We start from the raw sequence: 5,835 nt of genomic DNA, 5'->3' as shown, positions 1-5,835 counted from the left end.
TGCCTCCGTCAGCGTTCCCAGCACCTCCCTTTAAGTGGGAATGTGACCCCGACGAACTGGTCATTCCCGCCCTTTGGAAGCTTCCTTCACTTGGCTTCTGGAGCACGCTCTGCCCAGAATGTCGACCCGCCTCGCTGGCTGTGCCTTCTCAGGCTAAAGCATGCTCCTCTGCCCTGACTGGGCCTTAGAATTACTTGGGGAATGTTAAAAAGAGATTCTGGTTCCTGGGCCCTGCCTCCAGAGTTTCTGACTTAGTCAGTCTGGGAAGGCACCTGGGCATTGTTCTCTCCCTCCGGTTCCCCAGGTGGTTTTGCTGTGATTGTGGGTGGGGACCCCTGGCCTAATGTCGGAGGACCCTGGCTCAGTTCTCAGACCCTCCTCTTTCTGCATTTTCAAGATGATCTCATCCAGTCCCACAGCTTTAAATACCGTCTAAAGGCCGATGGTGCTGACCTTTCCCTGAACTCCAGACCCACGTGCACAGCCGCCCCTGCCTTCGGACCTGCGGACCTGCTGTCCCTCTAACTAGGACACTCCTCCCCCAGAGGCCTCAGTAGCCCCTTTTTCAGTGAGACCTTCTCTAAGCCCACATTTATAACGGATCTCCCGATCCCTGCACATAGTTTGTCTCTCTGCCACCAGAATGTAAGTTTTACAAGGGCAGGGACTGCTGTGCAAGAATAATATCTGACGTATACGTGGCAGGTGCTCAGTAAATACTTGTTGAAATATATGAATCTTCAAGGCTCGAGTCCCCCTCTGGCCTCTGCTAAACTGAGGTTTGAGCAAGAGACAGCTCCCAGCCAGCCTGTCACAGGAGTGCATCCCTTTCTACCTCTGCTCAGCACGCTTTTTCTGTAGTAAAGGGCCAGATCGTAAATATTTTAGTTCTGCAGGCCATACTGTATCTGTTGCATCTACTCAACTCTGCCATCATAGCAGGAAAACGGCTGTAGATAAGACAAAAACAAATGTATGGCTGTGTTCCAGTAAAACTCTATTTACAAAAATAGGAGACGGACCCACTGGCCAGAACTTGCCACTCCCTACTCTGAAATATCACTTTTCCCCCAAATCTACATGGACAGAAAGGAAACACTCAAAACTACTTAGCAATCTGATCAGCTGGATAAATTTCTTCCCAGAAGTGGGGAAAGCTCTTCCTGGAGCAAGTAGGGCTTGTGTTAACCAGTTCTCACTGGGACGATGCCAGTGTGGGGCAAAGGGATGGAGACAGTAACGGGCACGCGTTCCTCTTAAAGAAGCCACACTGGCTTTCCTCTGGGTCCGCGCTCTGAGCAGCAGGGCTGCAGAGACACTGAGCTCACATCCACCGTGGGGCAGCATTCCTCTCGGGTTCTCCCACGTCATATTAGAACAGCACAGGACATGTTACACACATTCATTCAGGGATCTTGAACTCAGGTTAGATGAAAAGATTTAAAATCCAGCTCTGCCACTTACTAGCTCTGTGACGTACTTTATTGGGGTGAGGGTGGGGGGGGTGCTGTGATGATTAAATTAGTGTTTGTAAAGTACATCGTCATCATCATAGCTGCTAACAGTAAGCTGCGGTATAAATACACTTATGCCGTATTTATCAAAGTACGTGGTCCTCAAGGTACCACGTACTTTGATAAATACGGTAAAGTGTATTTATAAGAACCCTCGCAGCAACCTATGGGGAGGGTGCTGTCACTGAGCCCATTTTCTAGATGAGGACCCTGAGTTTAGAGAGCTTAAGTAACTTGCCCAAGGTCACACACAGCGAGTGAGTAGCAGAGCCCATGTTCAAATCCAAGCTGTCTGACCCCGGAATCCACACTCTTAACCACTCCGCCGCCTTCTTAGCGCACCTAAGAAGCACTCAATAAATGATGGCTCTATTCCTGGCCCGTTTTAGGTCCACCAGCAGGTATTTTATGTAACTGGAGAGTAATTTGGAATAAAGGTCAGTGCTTGTGCTTCCAGGCAGAGTTCTATTCATTCCATTAATTCCGTTGCTCAAGGGCCTCATTTATTCCGTGTCTGCTTTCCTCCCACTCCCCGCTTTTTCAGAGCCTGCTGAGCTTACTGATGCAGTAAGTGGCTACTGGCTGAAGACCCCTGCTGTTTACTTGGGTGTCATGCTTTGCTGACCAGCTCCCCAAGCAGAGCCCAAGCCGTTGACAGCTCCTAAAGTTCTTCTGTCACTAGTTCACAGACATTCCCTTTCTCCTTCCTGCTCCTCTTAAGAACGGTGCTGGGTCATAGCACTGATTCAAGCTCTCCTGTCCCCTGAGATCATGGACAGTCTTAACAGCCAGCTGTGAAAGCATAGTTAAAGAACAGGCTTTGGAACCACCTGCTAGTGAACTAGCGAACGGCCTATTAGTCCTGGAAAGAAGAGTACATCCTCGTGTCTTTGCACTTGAACTTATGTCCAGCCGAGTGCTGTGTCATTAGTTTGACTAAGACTCGATTCATTATTTCCAATAATCTTGGTTAATGTTTACTGAGGACTCGCTGCTTACCAGTCGGACCTATGCTAAGCCTTTTGTGGGCTTTATCATTTACTCCCCTACACCAGCGCTGTCCAGTGGAACTTTCTGCAGTGGTGAAAATGTTCTGTATCTTCAGGGCCCAATACTAGTAGCCACTAGCCACATGCGGGTGGTCATTGAGCATTTGGAACGTCGCTAGTGCAACTGAAGAACTGAATTTTTTTATTTTGTTTAATTTCAATCTAAATTTAAATAGTCGCATATAGCTAGTGGCTATTGTATGAAGAGCTCAGCTCGAAACCATCTTTTTAACCCATTTTACAGAAGAGAAAAATGAGGGTCAAAGGATTAAGTGCTTTGCAAAGGTCCCCAGCTCGAGGAGCAGAGCCCCCACTGTGTTACACTCTTTCTTTTATACTTTTTGCAGAAATTGTTCCCTGGTTGCAGACTGTTCCCTAAGGCATAATACCGTGGGTGTGTCTGTAACCCACCTTGAAATAAATGTGCAGGACCTATCTAAAGAAAGCTGTAAAACTTACCAAAGGGTATAAAAGAAGACTGGTATAAATGGGAAAAAAAAAAAAATCATTTTCCTGGATGAGAAGACTCAGTATTGCAAAAATGTTGTTTCTCCCCACAAATAATCTCTGGATTCAGGATAATTCTACTCCAAATCCAAAAGGGAATTGTAATAAAATTTGATTCTAAAGAATGTGCCAGAATAGTCAAAATAGTTTGAAAAAGAATAGTTGGAGGATGGTGTGGATTTCTTCTGCACATATCGAAATGATGAATAAAGTGAAAATAGTTAAAAACGGGGCTGCCACGGCAATAGACAATGGACCAGTTAAGCAAAATAGAAAAGCAATATATTAAATCACAGATCAGTAAGGGACCATTAATAAATGTGGAAAATAGATTATTTATCCAAAAAATAATAAAGCTAGATCTTTATCTTATGCCATATACAGAAAATCTAAACATAAAGAAACCAAAAAAGTCCTAAAACTATAGAAGAGTAAAGGTAGTTTTGTAATATCAGACTAGGAAAAATGGGAAACTAGAAAGGAGAATATTGACAGATTTGATTACATAAAAATAAAAATTTTTCAATAGGAAAAAAAAATACCAAAAGCAAAGTTTAAAGGTCAGTTGATACTGAGGGAAAAAAAATAAAATAAAACAAATAAACAAAAAAACACATAGCAACAAACAGGGTGAAACCTTTAATGAACAAAGAGCTGCGACAGATAAGAAAAAGACAAGCAGCCAGGAGAGGAATGAGCAGAGGTTATGAACAGGCATTTCACAGAAAAACGAAATGCAAATGGCTGGTAAGGATGCTCGACTGCATTAGTAGTCAGAGAAATACAATTTAAAACAATTAGGTACCGTTTTTCACCAACTGGACTGGCAAAAATTAGACTAATTACATTGTGTGCCGGCCAGCATGGTGGGGATGTAAATCGATCCAGCCTTTGGAAGGGCAAATGGCAGGTTCCGGCCACATTGTAAATATGCGTGTTCTTTAGCTCTGCTGTTCCAGTCTAAGCGCCCACGGGGCAGAAATGCCCACGCGGAGATCTGCCGATGTTTGTTGCAATATTTTGTGTAATATCAAAGAATTAGAGACAATATCTATATCTAACACTAGTCAAAGCATGATACGTCATATTTTAGAATGCAATGTGACTATGAAAAAGAATGTAGTACGTAATGGTATGGAACTATATGCTTGATATAGCGTTAAGTAAAAGCAGGTTTCAGAACAATGAGTATAGTATGATTCTCCTAGTTCACTTTTTTTTAAGTCAGTTTATGCAGCAAAAACATTATACACATACACGAGCTGTTGGCAGTGGGGAACAGGGAGCAGGAGGTCTTTATATTTATACTCACTTCCAGGTTGCTTGGATTTTTATGACGAGCAAATACTGCAAGGTATCGTAACCTAAGGAGTCTGAGTTCCAAACACGTCTCCCTTGCTTAGCTAAATAAAGACCCCTCTACCTATAACATCTACGACTCATAGATCTCAGATTTACTTGGATTTTGAAATTTAAAAAAGGAAAGAAGGAAGGAAGGAAGGAAGGAAGGAAGGAAGGAAGGAAGGAAGGAAGGAAGGATGGAAAGGAAGGAAGGAAGGATGGAAAGGAAGGAAGGAAGGAAGGAAAGGAGGGAGGGAGAGAGGGAGGGAGGGAGGGAGGGAGGAAAGGAAGGATGGAAAGAAAGGAAGGAAGGAGAGAAAGAGAAAAGAAGAAAAACCTGGGTGCGGACATGGTGGGGTTTTTGAGTACTAGTGTGCGAGGATTGGAGCCATTGCTGAGGGAGAGTTGTGTGATTTTGTCAGGCACGTTGCTCTTCCTTCCACTTCTGGAAACCTTTGCTCCTGGGGCTCCGGTTTGCCCACCTTTCGGGAGGGAGGCAGATCCAGAAGGGCTGCTGGGCTTCCTTGGGGCCGTAGAGAAGAGAGACTGTTCTTGTCCCTCTTCCGTGGGGGCCGAATGGTTGGCCTCTCGCCACGAGCGCGTGCCCGGTGCCGTGGCTGATGTGTCTCACCTGCTGCTCCCGTTCTCCACCGCTGCTTCCAGAAGACGCTCGAGAACACGTGTGTCCAGCGCCAAGAGCTTCAACCTGAGATGAGTGTCCAGGGATGAGTGCTCTTGTTTTGTGTCCTTCCCGCTTCTGACCGTCAGAAGGGCAACGGCAGACCAGAGTAGGGCTAAAATGAAGTGGGAAAGACTCCTACAAAGAACTCAGTCCAAGTATCTGGGCCTCCTTAGCCTTGACTAAGCCGGGAGAGCTGCGCTCACCTCATCGGCCGGGTGGGGTTTGCTCATCCTGCTGCTCTCCAAACCTCCTTTGATTGGTCTAGCCTGGGAACAGTGTCCTTGGTTTAGGGCTTGACGTGAGCCTGGCATGTACCCAGGTCCATATCCAGCCTTGTCAGGTGCCTCAGACAAATCCAGTGTCCCTTGTCAGCCTCCGGCAAGGCCTTTGGAGCAGGTGCCGCAGTCCATCGGCCCTTAGTTTGTGCAAAGGAGCAGTTTGAAGCAGGGGCTCCATTTCTGCACAGCTCCAGGGGGAGGGGCATTTACACTGGGGTTCACTTATGCAGGTAACACTATGTGTAGTGTCCCTCAGGTTGTGTAGCTCGGTGACTCTGGCTCAAAGCCTGATACCACCTGAGACCTAGGCATGTACCTAGGCGACTCTCTTGCCAGCAGCGAGTTGTCACCATGCAAAGCCCTTGCTGAGTGCCTCTTGGGGCCTGGGCTCTAAGGATACGTCCTTCGGCCTCTGGGCCCTCCCATGCGGGACGGTAGACGCCTCCGTCGGTCGTCACGAATAC

At 46.3% G+C, this 5,835-nt stretch overlaps 1 protein-coding gene across 1 annotated transcript in view; it reads left to right on the top strand.

The window, feature by feature from the left end:
• Nucleotides 1-5,835, top strand: part of PLEKHM2 (pleckstrin homology and RUN domain containing M2) — a 33,064-nt gene that overhangs the window by 11,604 nt on the left and 15,625 nt on the right. The gene's annotated exons all lie outside the window — the stretch shown is intronic.

The sequence above is a fragment of the Pteropus vampyrus genome, unplaced genomic scaffold, assembly GCF_000151845.1.
Source record: "Pteropus vampyrus isolate Shadow unplaced genomic scaffold, Pvam_2.0 Scaffold86, whole genome shotgun sequence".
In the NCBI taxonomy this organism is placed as follows: Eukaryota; Metazoa; Chordata; class Mammalia; order Chiroptera; family Pteropodidae; genus Pteropus; species Pteropus vampyrus.
Note: the sequence above shows the minus strand (reverse complement) of the source record. Positions and strands in the feature narration are given on the sequence as shown.